The sequence below is a fragment of the Oryctolagus cuniculus genome, chromosome 16 (genome assembly GCF_051225735.1).
Source record: "Oryctolagus cuniculus isolate XC-2025 breed Fujian yellow rabbit chromosome 16, ASM5122573v1, whole genome shotgun sequence".
NCBI classification, from domain to species: domain Eukaryota; kingdom Metazoa; phylum Chordata; class Mammalia; order Lagomorpha; family Leporidae; genus Oryctolagus; species Oryctolagus cuniculus.
Window position 1 is genome coordinate 45069822 of NC_142882.1, and position 17732 is coordinate 45087553.

At 43.9% G+C, this 17732-nt stretch overlaps 1 long non-coding RNA gene across 1 annotated transcript; it reads left to right on the plus strand.

Moving 5' to 3' along the window:
• The first annotated feature begins 3136 nt into the window (after positions 1-3136).
• On the plus strand, positions 3137-16726 carry LOC149121716 (uncharacterized). The gene is made up of 2 exons (XR_016222444.1): positions 3137-5377; positions 14977-16726. It is a non-coding gene; the product is annotated as an uncharacterized LOC149121716 (long non-coding RNA).
• Positions 16727-17732: the final 1006 nt, after the last annotated feature.

The window sequence follows — 17732 nt, forward strand, 5'->3', positions numbered from 1 at the left end:
ACGTGTTCATCTTCATGGTGGACTATGCACGCCTTTTCCAGGGGGGAAATGGGCCCATGTGCTATGGGGGAACAGAATTGTTGGCTTTATTCTTGGGAAAATCTTCTTTCTTACGGATTGTTTCAGGACTCAGTATAGCATCTGATACTGAACATGGCCAACAACAGCAGTAGTTGTATACGACCAGTCAAGAGGAAGGAATGTCAAGAAAGCAATGTGGCCATCTCTCTGCCTTCAGGTGCACTCAGCTCACACTGCAAAATGGAAATGGAAATTTTCTTTGCATTTTAAAGATAGTTTTCCACACATGCTGTTTTCACCCATTCTGTTCTCAAGGGACAAATTTACTTGTTCACTCTTCTTTGAATAAAAGTCAAGTCATCTCAGGACAAGTGTTGTGGCATAGTGGCTTCAGTCACAGCGTATGATGGCTGCATCCCTTTTGGAGTATCAGTTCAAGTCCTGGCTCCTCTGCTTACCACCCAACTTTCTGTCAATGTGCTTTGGAAGGCCAGAGATGATGGTCCAAGTACATGGGTTCCTGTCCCCAATGTGGGAGACCTGGATAGAATTTCTGGCTCCTGCCTTTGGTCTGGCCAAACCCCAGATGCTACGGGCATTTAGGGAATGAACTAGAGGATGAAGATTTTTCTCTGTCTCTCCCTTTCTCTCTGTCACTCTTCATTAACAAAAAATAACAAACAAATAAATAATTTTCAGCAAAACCCAAGGCATCTGGGTGGATGTCAGTTTTTCAGAAGAGGGAAAATGGAAGATGTGCCAATGAGGACGGTGGCCAGGGAGGGAATGACAGAGTTTTCCCCACCCTGCTGATTTCCTGGCCAGGAAGCCTGCCCGTAGAGGGATGCAAGTCATAAAACAGTAGGGTTGGGTCTGGGGCTATGGTGTAGCCATGTAGCTATGGTAAAGCTGCCTCCTGCAGAGCTGGCATCCCATATGGGTGCTGGTTCAAGTCCCGGCTGCTCCTCCTCTGATCCAGCTCTCTGCTATGGCCTGGGAAAGCAGTAGAGGATGGCTCAGCTCTTTGGGCCACTGAGCCCATGTGGGATACCCAGAGGAATCTCTTGGGTCCTGGCTTCAGATCAACGCAGCTCTGGCCATTGCAGCCAATTGGAGAGTGAGCCATCCAATGGAAGACCTCCCCCCTGCCCCCCGCCTCTCCTCTCTCTGTGTGTAACTCTTTCAAATAAATAAACAAATCTTAAAAAAGAAAACAGTAGGGACTGAGATGAACATAGAATATAGATCCCCCAAAGGGACTTCATTTTAAAAATTGGCATTTTTTAAAAGATTTATTTGTTTGAAAGGCAGAGTTACACACAGAGAGAAGGAGAGGCAGAGAGGCAGAGAGACAGAGAGAGAGAGAGAGGTCTTCCATCCGTTGGCTCACTCCCCAACTGGCTGCAACGGCTGGAACTGCACCAATCTGAAGCCAGGAGCCAGGAGCTTCTTACAGGTCTCCCATGTGGCTGCAGGGGTCCATGGACTTGGGCCATCCTCTACTGCTTTCCCAGGCTATAGCAGAGAGAAGGATCAGAAGTGGAGCAGTTGGGACTCGAACCGGTGCCCATATGGAATGCTGACACTGCAGACAGCGGCTTTACCCACTATGCCACAGTGCTGACCCCAACAATCAGCATTTTTAAAGTCTTCAGAGGAGCGTAGATCATTGAAAACAAAGAAACAGCTCTTGGGGACTTTCTACCTAAGACAGGGGCCCTCACATACACGCACACTGGCATCTTCAAACACCTTCCGTGCGATTGATACTAATGGTTTTTGCTTTTACTTTCCAACTACCTCTGCATGGTTCCAGTTCTTTTACAATTTTTACAATTTTATTTCATGGTTTTAAATGTGTTATTTAAAAAAATGAGTCTTTCCCAGTTTAGGCACTATTTCAAGTGCCTTAGAGAAATTTTTAAGTACCCAGCATGGGCCTAGCCTAAGAGAATATGAGCAACATCTAGAAGAAATTGACAGTCTGGTAAATGCTTGGCTTTAAAATAAAATAGCGGTCCAAGATATCTAGTCTAGGAAAAAGACTAAACGTCACAAAAACAAATAGAAAAAAAAATTAACAGTAAAAAGTTATTATTCCAGGTTGTGAACAAATGAGTGTTTTGGGATATAACACCAACCTGTAGATGCTGAATGGCTGCCAGAAACATTAAAACAGATGCACGCCCAGAGTTAGCAATAGAGAGGCCAACTGGATCAGCATTCCATGGAAGGTTTGTGATAGATAAGTTTGTAATAGATAAACTGCCCATGATCTTTTTCTCTCATACTCTAGCTTCTACCCAGCTCTGCCCAATTGATTTTCTTCTCTTGAGATCTTAATTATTTTGCTTTCCAATGTGCTGCCTTATCCAGTGTTAGCTGTCTGCCACCTGAAGGGTTGGGCTAAGGGAGACAGAGAAGGACGCATTCCTGTTTATTGCACTGCTTATGTAAGTATCACAGACATAAACAGAGAGTCAACGAGAACGCCTGCTGAGATGCTGAAGTGACAAGTTTTGCCCTGGTGAGTTGTAACATGAGCTATGTCCTGTTAACCTGTGGCCCAATGTCTGATACGCTGTTGTTGCTGCTGTTCCATCACAGCTGATCAAATGCCCAGATTCCTGCATGAATGTGTGAAAATCCACTAGAACCAGCCTGTTAATACAGTCAGCCCCAGGGCTGGCGCTGCAGCTCACTGGGCTAATCCTTTGCCTGCAGCGCTGGTACCCTGGGTCCTAGTCCCGGTTGGGGCGCCAGTTCTGTCCCAGTTGCCCCTCTTCCAGTCCAGCTCTCTGCTGCGGCCCGGGAGTGCAGTGGAGGATGGCCCAGGTCCTTGGGCCCTGCACCCGCATGGGAGACCAAGAGGAAGCATCTGGCTCCTGGCTTCGGATGGGCGCAGCACGCCGGCCGTGGTGGCCATTTGGGGAGTGAACCAACGGAAGGAAGACTTTCTCTCTGTCTCTCTCTCTCTCACTAACTCTGCCTGTCTATATATATATATATATACACATTTATATATATATATATATATATATATATATATATATATATATAGTCAGCCCCAGAAAAGTCTTCTGAGCTTGAAGCAAAGTTTGGGGGTGGGGATTTCTGGTATCTTTAATAGACAAGAGTAATGTATCCCTCTCTCCAAATGCACTTTACATGACACAGGGAGATGTATAACCAAATGGGACTGGCATGGCAGTGGAATTCATTTACCTATCCTTTTATGTTTCTCAGTGGAGATCTTTATGTGGCAAAATGTCAGATTACGGGCTCCGTGTAATCACATTTGGAACATGATCATATTATTTCAGAGCATTTCATCATTTAGAAAACACATCTTTGCTCTAATACCTCTTGATACAAATTTAATTTGCTTTTGTGGTTAAGGGTTGCAGGAAGGATAGTAACATACCCTTTGTGCTGGCTGCACAACACTTCCAACAGAAACTAGCCAACGCACCCTTCACTGATCTCCTGAACACGGAGCAGGAAAGTCCACGTTAAGGATATAATGGTCTTTCCACGAATGCCCAGCTGGACTGGGTCTGTTTCTCTCTGAGCAGGCATGCGTGATGAAAGCAGCAAGTCACGTGGGGAGGGCTGGGAGTCGGCAGAGCAAGGAGTGTTGTGTGCAGTTGCATTACTTTGTTGCCTTGCCATCATCTCCATAGCTTTGATTTATGGCATCTTCCATTTCATGTGTCACGAGTTCCTTCTGGTCAGAAAGAATAAAGAACAAAGCAGGTCTTTGTGCACCTGCCTTCATTTCTTGTACACTTGCTTTATCCTACTCGATCCTATCGTGAAAAATGTCAGCATCTCAAGTTCTCGATTCCCTGTGCTTCAATCTACCACCATTTATCATAAATAGAATACAAGCAAATGAGTCTTGGACATTTAAAAGCTGATAGAACCCATGTAAAGAGAAATTTTGTTAAAAATTTAAGGATTGTGGACTTGGTGTAAAATTCTTCAGGCTTGATTCTGTGCTGATGGTAGCACTGCATAAATACAAGGATGATCAATTGTCCAAATTAGATTGGCCTCTTCCCAACACAAACCATTGTCTCAATAATACCTAACACACTGCACACATTTGATAACTTACTAGATCAAATATTCTAAGTTCTGATAGGCATATGAAACACCAATAAGAACCAACTATTAAGCTGCTGGCACTTATATCGAAGTGAATCAGAACCAGGTGGAATGCTGGCAGGCACAAATGCTTCCTTTGAGTTGAAGGCCCCATTTGATGAGCTGTGACTGGTCTCTCTGCTGCATCTCCTGAAAGTTTTGTCTCCACTCTTGTTTTCACCTGGGTAAGAGGAGTGTACTATGATCAACATAGTGGCTTATGTCTGGAAGCTAAGAAAGGCTTTCCAGAGGCAGGTGTTGTGGTGCAGAGGGTTAGGCTACCACTTGGAATGCCTGCATCCCATGTTGAAAAGCCTGGATTTGAGTCCCACCTCCACTTCTGATCAAACTTTCTGCTGATGCACACCCTGAGAGGCGACAGGTGATGGCTGAAGTATTTGGCTCCCTGCCACCCACATGGGAGGCCTGGGTGGAGTTTCTGGATCCCGACTTTGGCTAGCCCAGTCCCAACTGTAGCAGGCATTTTGGAAATGAACTAGTGATGAATTTCTCTCTCTGGATCTGCCTTTCTAATAAAAATTAATTAATTACTTAACTTTAAAAAAGAGAAGTCTCAGCCAGCACCGCAGCTCACTGGGCTAATCCTCCGCCTGCGGTGCCAGCACCCCCGGTTCTAGTCCCAGTTGGGGCGCCGGATTCTGTCCCGGTTGCTCCTCTTCCAGTCCAGCTCTCTGCTGAGGCCCGGGAGTGCAGTGGAGGATGGCCCAAGTGCTTGGGCCCTGCACCCGCATGGGAGACCAGGAGGAAGCACCTGGCTCCTGGCTTCGGATCGGCGCAGTGTGCTGGCCGCAACACACCGGCAGTAGCGGCCATTTGGGAGTGAACCAACAGAAGGAAGGAAGACCTTTCTCCATGTTGCTCTCTCTCTCACTGTCTAACTCTGCCTGTCAAAAAAATAAAAAATAAAAAAGAGAAGTCTCTCCAGATATAATGTGGACCTGGTAGGGTGAATAATGGCCTCTTTCACCCAAATCACCCAACTCCTCATCCCCAAACCTGTGACTGTGTTATCCAGGTGTGACCAATCCAATCAGCCGAGTCTGAAAGCAGAGAAGCTTCCAGGCCCTGATGTGAGAGAGTTGGGTCAGATAGAAGCAACTTGAGGATTCCACACAGACGGAAGGAAGCCATCAGCCAGAGAACGTGGGGTCTTTGGAAACTGGGACACTTCAGGGATGGAGAAATGGTGAGTTGGAATTTGTTTCATAATTTGCTGATGCTAAATGGGCATGGCTAATTTAAGACGAAAACATGCAGATCCCATCCCAGGCATTTGGATTCATGCAACCTATCGTGTAGCCTTAACACCTGCTATTCCACACCATTTAGACAACAGCTGATAAAAATAGGTAGTACAAGCCATTTTTGCCCGATTTTATTGCAGGTAGGTTACCATATTTAGCATGTCATTCAGCAGCCGTTTTTCATCCTTATCAGAATCCACTTTTATAGTATCAAGAAAAAGCAACACACACACAGGCTCACTGTTAATTGGTTTAACTATCTGGCTTCATAGTCCTTGGAAAATTCAAATTTTGAACCTCAATGCTTGAAATGAAATCAGGGATGTGTGATAAGAAATTTCAAGAGCATACCATCCAGGGCATTTATCATACATGATTCTTTGATGTGTATTTTCCATACCATACCAGGAATCTCACTGGGGCAGACAACACGGCTACCTTATTCAGGTTAGCTCTACTAGCTAGCAAATGCCAGACACCGTTATTCAAGAAACATTTTCTTTTTGAGGAAAACGGAAACCCTGTCAGGGTAGAGAGTGGGAGCACAGGAAGGGGGACAGGGAATGATTGGAGAAACATTTATGATTCCAGATGATGTATTTATAAAGCCACATGGTTTATACATGTGCAAGGGATTCTGGAAAAACCTCACTTGTTAGTTTGTGGAATGGCAATGAAGCCCCCAACCAAGCAAAAGCACATCTGGTGCAAGATGTGTGGGATTCTGCAGTCCTTGTGTCTGAGACGTCTCTGGGAGGTCATAAGTAGGGAGTAATTAGACATTCCACAGTGTGTGAAGCAACATAGTGGCCTCCAAAGACGCCCAGGCTCTGATTGACATGGCAAAATGAAATGAAATCTAAGGACCCTGAGAGGAGGAGCAGCCAGGATTCTTCAGGTGGGGGCAATCCAATCAGAGGTATCCTTTAAAGGAAGGTGTTTTCTGTCGAATCAGAAGGAAGGCAGCACGGGAAGGGCTCAACCTGCTGCTGCTGCTGCTGGCTTCGCAGCTGGCAAAAGGCAGCTTTATGTATTGGAGTGAAATTGACAGTTTGAGATTCCATGACTGTTTACAGCTCTTGCCTCTACTGTTCAAGAACAGTGTTTTATTTTCACACTTTTTGAACTTTTTTAAAAAGATTTATTTATTTATTTGAGAGTCAGAGTTACACACAGAGAAGAGGCAGAGAGAGAGAGAGAAGTCTTCCATCTGATGGTTCATTCTCCAATTGGCCACAACAGCCGTAGCTGTGCCGATCTGAAGCCAGAAGCTAGGAGCTTCTTCCAGGTCTCCCACATGGGTGCAGGGGCTCAAGGACTTGGGCCATCTTCTACTGCTTTCCCAGGCCATAACAGAGAGCTGGATTGGAAGAGGAGCAGCCGGGTCTCGAACTTGTGCCCATATGGGATGCTGGTGCTTCAGGCCAGGGCGTTAACCCACTGTGCCACAGCGCCAGTCCCTTGTTGAATTCTTTACTTAGTGTAGGGTTAATCTTATGAGTATAAAGTAAACTGAAAATCAATCTTTGTAAAACCTTAAGAATGGGAATAGGGGGTGTAGAAGGAAGGTGGGGCAGAGTGGGAAGTATCACCGTGTTCCTTGATCTTAAATTTGTACATCTTAAATAAAATTTGTATATCTTAAATTTGTATATCTTAAATTCCTATATCTTAAATAAAATTTAAATAAGGGCAGCCACTAGAAGAGTCTAGAGACAGCAATAGGAATGGAAAATGAATGTATCCTCCCCACCTCCAAGAGAACAACATAAACCAAAGTTAGGACACTTGCTGAGCCAGTTCCCTTGGGCCACATTCTCTGAACCAGAGCCAAGAAAGGAGAAGGTTCCCCTCTAAGCTCCCTTCCAGCCTGCGATTCACTTGCTTGGTTTTGGTCTCTGGCTGGGGTTTTCACAGATTGATCCTACCAAAACTGCTCAGTGTGGCACCCAACAGAAAACAGGAGACCCTTTGACCTCCCCCTCCCCAGTCAATCACAGGGTGAAAGCCACGCACCTCAAGAAGGAAACTCATGCTCTCTGCTCCAGCTCCCATTCTCGGCATCAGGCAGTTTAGGTACCCCCCACTCCCCTGCCTCACTGGGGAGATGCCTGTGAGCTGGGGCAGCCAGGACCTGTCGGTGTTTAGAACCAGGGCTGTGAGTCGTCTGTCTCTCTCTCCCACTATCCCTGGTGGTTTTCGTTCAGTGTTACAGTGGGGTCTCTGGTGTGCAGAATTGCGAAAGGGTCCAGATTGGGCGGGGCAGGTGGAGGGGGACAGAGAGAATCCTGATAGATGTGGGGGTACCAGCTGAGGACAACTGAGTCCAGTGTGCAGGTCTGGTATCTATTTCATGATCAGAATGGCGTTCTGGGCTTTTGGATGGAAGGTTTATTTCTTTTCATATCAAAAGAATGTGTGCTGTCTGCAGGCCTTGTCACTGCTCGAGGCACCCTTGGTCACCTGACGGAGGCAATGTTGTCCCTTTTCTCCATGGCAATGCTGCCCATTTTCTCTCCTATGCTCTACTCTTGGAAGGAGTTGGTATGCCCCGCACACGTGTACAGTGTGAGGAGTTCTGTTCTGCCTCCTGTACTCTGGACTGTCTACTGTTGTCGTTTGGAATTGTTCTACGTGAGGACTTTGTCTCTTCTCCATTTATTTATTCAACCATTCATAGTCGTGTGGACTGATGGGTATTTTGCTCTCCTTTGGATTGTAATCCAGTACTTCTTTGTTTTGTTCAGATTGTTCTAGCTTTGGACATTGGATATCCTTTCTATTAGTCTTTGTGTCTCTTTGACAATCCATCATCAGTGCATTTTTTTTGTCTTACACTTGTTTTTATTTTTTAACTTTTATTTAATGAATAATAATTTCCAAAGTACAGCTTATGGATTACAATGGCTTCCCCCCCCCCCCATAACGTCCCTCCCACCCGCAACACTTGTTTTTAAAAATTTATTTATTATTTGAAAGTCAGAATTACAGAGAGAGGAGAGGCGGGGGGGGGGGGGGAGGTCTTCCATCTGATGCTTCACTCCCCAGTTGGCCACAACAACTGGAGCTATACTGATCCAAAGCCAGGAGCCAGGAGCTTCTTCCAGGTCTTCCACATGGGTGCAGGGGCCCAAGGACTTGGGCCATCTTCTACTGCTTTCCCAGGCCATAGCAGAGAACTGGATCAGAAGTGGAGCAGCCGGGTCTCGAACTTGCGCCCATATGGGATGCCAATGCCTCAGGCCAGGGCGTTAACCCACTGTGCCACAGCGCCAGCCCTTTACACTTCTTTTTGCCATGACATGGTGTTCCAAGCTTAGCTGGTATTGTTCCTGACCCTGTCCAAGAATCACTCGCTTTTTATTTCTGGTTATCTTTTATTGGAGGCTAAGATCTGGGTGTTAGGAGTGCTTGTTGCTACTTAGGTTCCCCCTGTAAGTAGACTGGGCATCAAGCCCAGGGACTATAATGTGTGATATGGATATGTTAACTGGTGTCTTAACAGCCAGGCTAACCACCTGCTCCATGCATTGCTTGTTTTTCAAATGTCTCTCCACTTAATCTCTTTCATAAAACAACCCTTGAGGCTTTCAGTTCTTCAAATTTCATCTCATGATTAGTATTTCAGATTTATTAAGATTATAGGGCAAAAAGGAAAATGTAAGGGTCAAAAACGCAGTTATTCTCAGAAATAATCTTATGAGTAATATTTAAATAACAGTGAAAAATAAAAATCCATAAACGCTGGTTTGTGCAGATGGGTTCCTCTAACTGATTTATATCTTACTGATCTTCACGTAAGTCTCTTCTTTCTTGTCTGTAATTTCTGGTCAGTTTTCTTCTATATTGGGTCACAAATCTGTCCTGCCTACTTTACTTCCTTCCACACTGAAAAGGTACTACTGGGGGCCAGTGGTGTGACAGTACAGGTTAAAGCCCTGGTCTGCGGTGCTGGTATCCCATATGGTCACCGGTTCAAGTCCTGGCAAAATGTACTCCTCAGGTGCCTTCACTCAACATCTGTACCAAACAGGGTTTAATCTAAATTCATTAGGAAAAAAAAAGTGTAGATTTTGCTTTAAGAATAAACATCTGCAACTGCACAGAGAAGCATGTGTGAACAGTGTCTAAAGATACATGAAAAAAAATTAACCCTTTAATCCCATTACCCCTCACCTTTTCCCAAATCTTTATACCAAGGGTTCTTAAGCATTGTAATTTTACTTGCAAAAACTCCTGGAAGAAATGAATTAAAATATGTGAACTTTTTGAAGTCCCCTCATATGTGAAAAAGTTTCACCAGAAATCTATAATTGAGTATACCTTCTGATGTTTAAGTTTGTCTGCCTTCCTACTTTTTTTCTGATAATCTCTGACAACATACCTGATTATGTGATGGCTGATGCAGTGGAAATAAGAGGAAATCCTTCAATACTTCACACTCACTATATCTTACCTGACATATAGAACAAACACTTCTTTAGGTTTTTGTGTTTTTTTTTTTTTTTTAAGATTGATTTATTCACTTGCAAGGCAGAGTTAAAGGGAGGGGGAGAGAGATCTTCCATCAACTGGCTCACTCCCCAAATAACTGCAATAGCCAGTGTTGGGCCAGGCCAAAGCCAGGAGCCTGAAACTACATCTGGGCCTCCCACGTGGGTATTGCGTCTTCAGCTGCTTTCCAAGGTGCATCACCAGGGAGCTGGATTGGAAGTGGAGCGGCCAGGACTCCAACCACTGCCCACGTAGGATGCCAGCATCACAGGTGGTAGCATCACTCACTGAGCCACAACACCAGCCCCACTCCTTAGTTCCTGATCCCAGCAGGACATGAAGATGCTATACTGAGATCAAAGGTTCAGAGAGCACCAAGTGTTCTACACTTCCGGTGCGCACATTGAATAGCAACTACGGTAAGACTTTTTTTTTACCTCAAGGATTTTACAATCTGGAGGGAGAATAACAAATGTAGCTATTGCCTGAGGCAAAATATGATCTCACTGGGGCAGCTGGTTAGCACAGTGATGGAGCCACCTGCACCCTGTATCAGAGAGTACCTGAGTTTGATACCCAACTCAACTCTTGCCTGCAATTCCTGCTATGCATACCCTGGGAGGCAGTGGGTTCCTGCCAGCCACATGGGAGATCTGGACTCCATTCTCCAGTCCCAGCTTCAGTCCTGGCCATTCCAAGCATTTGGGGAGGGAAGCAGCAGATGGGAGTGTTGTCTTGTGTGTGCGCTCTCTCTGCCTTACAAATTAAAAACAAAGCAAGCCAAAATCACTGTCATGAAACAAATATAAAAAGCTTGAGAAATTCTAGCAGAGAAACTGTATTTGACTAGGGGAACCAGTCTAAGCTTTAAGGAGGAGGCAGCATTTGGGTTAAATTTGAAAGCTTGGTAAGAGTTTTAACAAGAAGGACACAGTGAGCGAGGCTACAAAATTGCTAGCTTCGATAGCAATATTTAAGAAACATGAAACATGAATCCAGTGTAGATTTTTGGGAAGGTTAGGAGAGAGCCCTGAGTTAAAATTTTATCTGGATCCACAGGACTCAAACTGCACCCATACGGGATGCCAGCATTACAGGCAGTGGTTTAACCTGCTATACCACAGCACAGTCCCCAATAAATTATTTTTTAAGAACAAAACCATTATGGGAATTGAGAGGTTGTTTCAATTATCTGACAAAGCCTGGATTTCAGACATGAGTGTGAGTGAGAAATGGGTGTGGGGCCAAATAAAAACCCAATGCTTAGGTCCAATATTTGAGGGTGTAATTAAGTGAGCAAGTTGGAGAGGGGTCCCAGGAATCTTTATTTTCAGTGTTCCCCGGGGCAATTCTTTGCATGTAGAAATCTGTGTCAGTGTGTAAGGGCGAATGGCAAGAGCCTGGTCTTGAGTGTGGCAGAAGAAATGGCCGCCGGTGTATCAGTGAGGTCAGCCTAGCACCCTGGCTGTCAACCCTGCACCTTTTTAGGTGATTGTCTTTCAGTTCTGGGGCTCACTTAACTGAAGCATCAAAATAATAAACCACCCTTAGGCTCTCCGGTGCTCATTGGCAGAACTGCTTCTTGAGCCCTGGCTCAACCTGCACGGTTTGTGGTTTGAGCCAACACTTTGGGACTCAATTCAGAGACTTGGTCTAATCCAGGCTTCTCATCCCCCTCCTGTCTCAAAAGCCTCAAGGGGCCACTGAAGGAGGTGGCAGGAGGAGCTGGGAGTTGAGGCTATATCCTTCAGAGGCAAGGTTATTTCCTGAGTCGTCACTGGTAGCAGGAGCGAGCTCTGAGAAGAAGCAAACAAGTGCATACATAAATGAAGCCAAAAAAATGGGTGACTTTTGGTGAATGTTTATAGGACAGTAGTTTGAATAACCTCGGGAAAACTAGCATCAGCCATGTGCAAAGTGCCAAGGTTTTTAAAGACTACGGAATGTTATTTTAGGAAGGCTCTGAGACTTTCCACCACAGGTGGAAGCAAAGATGAGACAAAACGTAAAAGCTACTTAGGCATCCGTGGAGTGTCTGCACATCCTGTTTCCAGAGAGGCGTCCTCTGCTGTGTCCTGCTAGGACTGGGCAACAGTGGAGAGAGGGTCTTTTCATTCGAGAACAGTCCTGGGGAAGACCTGTTGGGTCTCTTGAGGGCAACATCCATTTCTGCTACTGTGTTCCCTGCCTTACCCTTGGAGAAGTTGCCCACGGACAAGTAGATTTCTGAGAAGAGGGACTCAAGGACAATGTTGGTACCACAGGGTACACTTGATTCACTACTAAGAAATGTAGCTGGGAATTAACTGACTGTATGATCTTCATAAACACTCCTCCATTGAATGGAAACCATTCTGCATGCTGATACAAACCTGCTGAGGTGTGCGATGCATTCTGGAAGATAATTATTTTATGTACATCATTTAAGAATATTAAAAATGGAGCATTTTTGAAGCCATGAGAATGCCTATAGTTCAACAGCTACGGAATTAATCTCTTCTTTTCAAAAGACAAGGGGCCAACCAAAAGAACATGGTGCTGTTTTGAGCTAATATCCATCTGGTGTTTTTTCAATATGTTTGACTCTTGAGCCCTGTCCCTTGGCAGAGAACTAGATTCCATTTGACTTTGACTGACTGGTGTTTTAATTTCCAAAAGGTTATGTACAGGGTAGTGTCTAAGTGAACAGTTCAGAAGGGACTTGGGCAGGTGTTTGTTTTGTAGTTAAAGTAATACAATTCCGGCTGGCGCCGTGGCTCAATAGGCTAATCCTCCACCTTGTGGCGCCAGCACACTGGATTCTGTCGCAGTTGCCCCTCTTCCAGGCCAGCTCTCTGCTGTGGCCAGGGAGTGCAGTGGAGGATGGCCCAAGTACTTGGGCCCTGCACCCCATGGGAGACCAGGAGAAGCCATTGGAGGGTGAACCAACGGCAAAGGAAGACCTTTCTCTCTGTCTTTCTCTCTCACTGTCCACTCTGCCTGTCGAAAAAAAAAAAAAAAAGTAATACAATTCCTTCTTTCCTGAAAGCAGGATGCAAACATTAGTATTTGGTGACCTGAAGTAGATACTATTGCTTTTATTTGACTTTTGCTAGGATTATAAAAATAACAGTATTCCACTGCAGAAATATTTGCCTACTTTAATGGGATAAGTGCATTTTAGTTACACTGTAAATATCAATTTTTGGAAACAGTGAAGCCAGTGACATAAAGTAGCTATTATGTGAGGGCTGCTGAGTCATTCTCATATCATAGCAAACATAGCTCCTAATTTTAATCATAACCATGTGGGATTTTTAAAAATAATAGTACCTATTTCCATTATACTATATAGAAACATAAAACTGATGATGATCATAAGTATAATTTACGCTTAAAATCCTCATTGACTGGCATTGTCCACTCCTAGTAATTAGAAGTAATTACTTCATCTTATATGGCCATCCATAGGAAACTGGGCAGTTTTAAAACCATGCATCATACCATTTTAAGATGATTCAATTGCCACTGCAAATTCCATTTAAGAATAATTTTTGATGCAAAAACGTTTCATAATGAACTACTTTTTCCTTTGAAATGGGTTACACTGTTGATGTTATATTCTCAGACTCTTGCAAATTATAATGAAAAGTATATTCTATTTGTGAAAAGAACACATATCAATGATTTTTGAGACAACTGGATTTACCATGTTTATCATCCAAGATACAATAAACTATTGTCTGTGTTCAGTAAGTAGTTTAATCATAATAATAATGTATTTTGATTTTTTTTTAGTAACCTTCATGTCGTTTTCCATAATGACTATATCGATTGGCATTTCCAACAAAAATGTATTAGAATTTTTCTCATTTTGACAGCCTGGCCAGCATTTGCAATTTTTTTTTTTTGTCTTCTTGGCAGCAAGACGATACCTCATTGTGGTTTTTATTTGCATTTCCCTGATGACTGGCAATATTGAACATTTTTTCATTCACTTCCTGTGCCATTTCTGAAATCTTATGCACAGGAAATGAAGTCATCATATGAAAGAGTTACCTGTACTCCCTAACATACTGCAGCACTACTTACAATAGCAGAGACAAAGAATCAACCGAGGTGTGTGTCACTGGATGAACAGATAAAGAAAATGCGGTCTATATACACAAGGGAATATTACTCAGACATAAAAAAGGAATGAAATCCTGACGTTTGAAACCAAATGGGTAGAACTGGAAATCAGTATGCTGAGTGAAATAAGCCAGACACAGGAAGACAAATACCACATGTTTTCTCTTACAAGTGGATATTGAAAGATATATAGTCAAATGCAAATGTAGATGCCATAGTAGCTAGTATGTAGATACTTATGAATGCTGTCTTCACTGAATTATACACCTTGCATAATAATATAAAAATTGGGTTTTTTGACAGGCAGAGTTAGACAGAGAGACAGAGAGACAGAGAGAAAGGTCTTCCTTCCGTTGGTTCACCCCCCCAAATGGCTGCCACGGCCGGCGTGCTGCACCGATCCGAAGCTAGGAGCCGGATGCTTTCTCCTGGTCTCCCATGCGGGTACAGGGCCCAAGCACTTGGGCCATCCTCCACTGCCTTCCCAGGTGACAGCAGAGAGCTGGACTGGAAGAGGAGCAACCTGGACAGAACCCGGTGCCCCAACCAGGACTAGAACCCGGGGTACCGGCGCCGCAGGCAGAGGATTAGCCTAATGAGCCACGGTGCCAGCCAATCGTTTTCATTATTATGTATTTAATAAGTTGTTTAGACATGTACTCAGAACCTTCTGGAATTCTGGAAGACAGATTGAGTATAACTGTGTGGTTAGGTTGAATAGTAATGTTCTAGTCCTATAACTGAACTAAGACCCCTTCCTAACCACAATAAAAATAGGCTGGTGGGTAGGAGCATGGAGACTGAACAGGAATTTAAAATTCTCTCTAAACACTGGAAAAAAGTGTGTTAGGAACTTTCTAGCTTCAGTCAAGTTGGCCTGTGTGTGTGTGTGTGTGTGTGTGTATGTGTTGATGTTTTTGTTTGTTTGTTTTTGCAGTTTGGAAACATTCTGATCTTCATCGTGTAGACAATGCTCCAAGTAAATACCTTGATGGACTGTGAGAAAGATGAAAGGTCAATCCTGTCGAAAACAAGAAAAACTGGCTATTTCTCCTAAGTGGAACTTTCATGCTAACTTTATGGGGCAGTACCAAAATACTGTATATGGAACTAATCCAAGTATTTGTGTCTTCAGAGAGAACAGAAAAGCCACTGGTCGTTTAAAACATGGATACAGGTTTTTAGTTTACAATGACATTTGTTTATAAGACGGCAAAATACTACTGGATTTTATGGAAGAAGATAAAAAACAGTCACTAGCATTGGAGGACACATTTATGGGACCTATTTTATGAGTATATTTCCTGGACTTTGTTCACTCATTCATTTCTTCATCATTTATTTATTTCAATACTTGATATATCAGCCCCAGGAGATTCATGCTTTGGCCCAGTGGAACCAGTGCCTTGCCTCCTTGTGCCCTCACGCTTCAGACCTGCTACCACTCTCCGCTTCCTTTTTTCTAATGCTCACAGCAACTGCAGGCTGTGAACAGACTGACACCAGGCTACCCTTACAACTGAGATATTTGGGACCGTTTCTCTAAATGACAAACCTTTCTCTTACAGGGAAATCCTTCCAGTTGCCCAGACAAGACTAATAACTGGCTCCCAGCAGGCTGCGCTATCAGCATCCCACACACACTCGAATGTGTCGGCACTGGGCAGGGTGCAGGGTTCAGTGGAGAGTCTCCATTAAAGTTAGACTGGGGCCAGGTTGGGAAGCAGCTCCTTTGTCAAAGGCAAGGAATTACTTGGGTTCTAGCTTACAGGGAGTAGAAATATGTTGACAGATGAACAAGAGTTGAATGGAGGAGTAAGACAAACTGATGGAAATGTAGCATCCAACATCTGCCTCCCCTGAAATTTAAAGCTGGCTAAGCATTGGCCTTGAAGTCACAGAGCTGAGATTAAAGCTGCGACTGACCACTGGGATCAGCTCTTCACTCCCTCAGTAACATGGAGCAACATTCAGATGCACACAGAGTTGTACCAGAGTTCCAAAGTCACAAACTACAAGTACAGGTGATAGATAGCAAGAAACCAGCCGCTTAGGAAAATCTCCCTCTCGATTTCCATCCTTCCCAACTTCCCCCAGCCTCTTTATGATCACTGAAATTGTTTTTTTTTTTAATTTTAATTAAAATTTTAATTTAATTTAATTTTTAATTTTAATTTAATTTGTCAAATTAAATATAGAGTTATAGACAGAGAGAAAGATCTTCCTTCCATTGGTTCACTCCCCAAGTGACCGCTAAGGTCGGCGTTGCGCCAATCTGAAGCCAGGAGCCAAGAGCCTCTTCCTGGTCTCCCATGCTGGTGCCGGAGCCCAAGCACTTGGGCCATCCTCCACTGCACTCCGGGGCCACAGCAGAGAGCTGGACTGGAAGAGGGGCAACCAGGACAGAATCTAGTGCCCCAATCGGGTCTAGAACCCAGGGTACCGGCGCCGCAGGTGGAGGATTAGCCTAGTGAGCTGCTGCGCTGGCCAACTGTTATCATCTTACAATCTCTGTCCTTTTGGACTGAAAGTCATTCTTTGGAACTGACTCTCAGAGATATTCCTGAGTAATTTGGGATAAAGATCTCTGAGGCTGGAGCATTTTTAATTTTCACTAAAAACGAACTTTTCCACATAAAGCTGTCTCATCCAGTGACACTAAATATCATCAAACACACATGCACACATTTCACTCGGCCACAGGATGTCGATGGGGAGTGAAGTCAAATAATCAGAATTTACCACAGTGATAGTAGTGACTTATTTTTATGGAAACACGATGAGAACATTACTCATCTCTCCTTCTCGGAATTCGCTCAGGGCATTTGCACAGGTCCTGTGAGTCATGGTCCCAGCCTCAACCCCGGGGCATCGCCTTTGCTCACTTGTCTCCACCTCTGCTCCCCACCCCACCCCTGCCACCACCAACACAGTGTGGACAGAGGGAGAAGGACTGTGATGAAGAGGAACTTGAGAGGTTGCCTTAATATTATCGCTTTCAAACGCATTATCTTCTCTGCAGACAGAATGCCTCCTGAAGTCAAGATAATCGTTAAGTCAGATGGAGATATCAAAGGCTTTGTTTTTCCAGAAATTTCTTGCAATGGTCTTTATATCTCCAAGTCCCACATCAAGATTGGCTTGAGACCTGGAAATTGAAATGCTATGACAGACTATCTCATCAAAACAGATTGAGAATAATCTTCTCTTTTCCCTTGATCTTGTCTGCTAAAGGATTTTGGTAGACGATTAAGCTTTAGGACGTGGAAAGTAACATTTAGTCTGATCCTTAGATGTGACATTAATTCCATCAGTTGTTATGAGACTATTTCTTCTGAAATTTTCATTTTAGGTATCCATTTTCACCTAATAAATAGTTTTATGAATTTTTCATAAAAATTGGGATACTTAGGTTGTGTTTTCTACCTTTTTTTTGTTCTGTGAGGGGATTTTTTAAGTTTGTGGGGAAAAAAAGGAATTAAAAATTATTTTGATGCAAAGAATGTTAAACTCATGCAGTTTCTTTTTTTCATAATACAGATTTTCCATGACCTTTTTCGCAGACGTCTCACGTATGTTTCTGTGTCTCACGGTGGGTGGGGAGGTAGAAGCAAGTATAGCCAAAGCCAGAGAAAGCGACCTTTTGTTTTCCTAGCTATAGTCCTCTATCTACCACCCACCCCCAGCACCCAA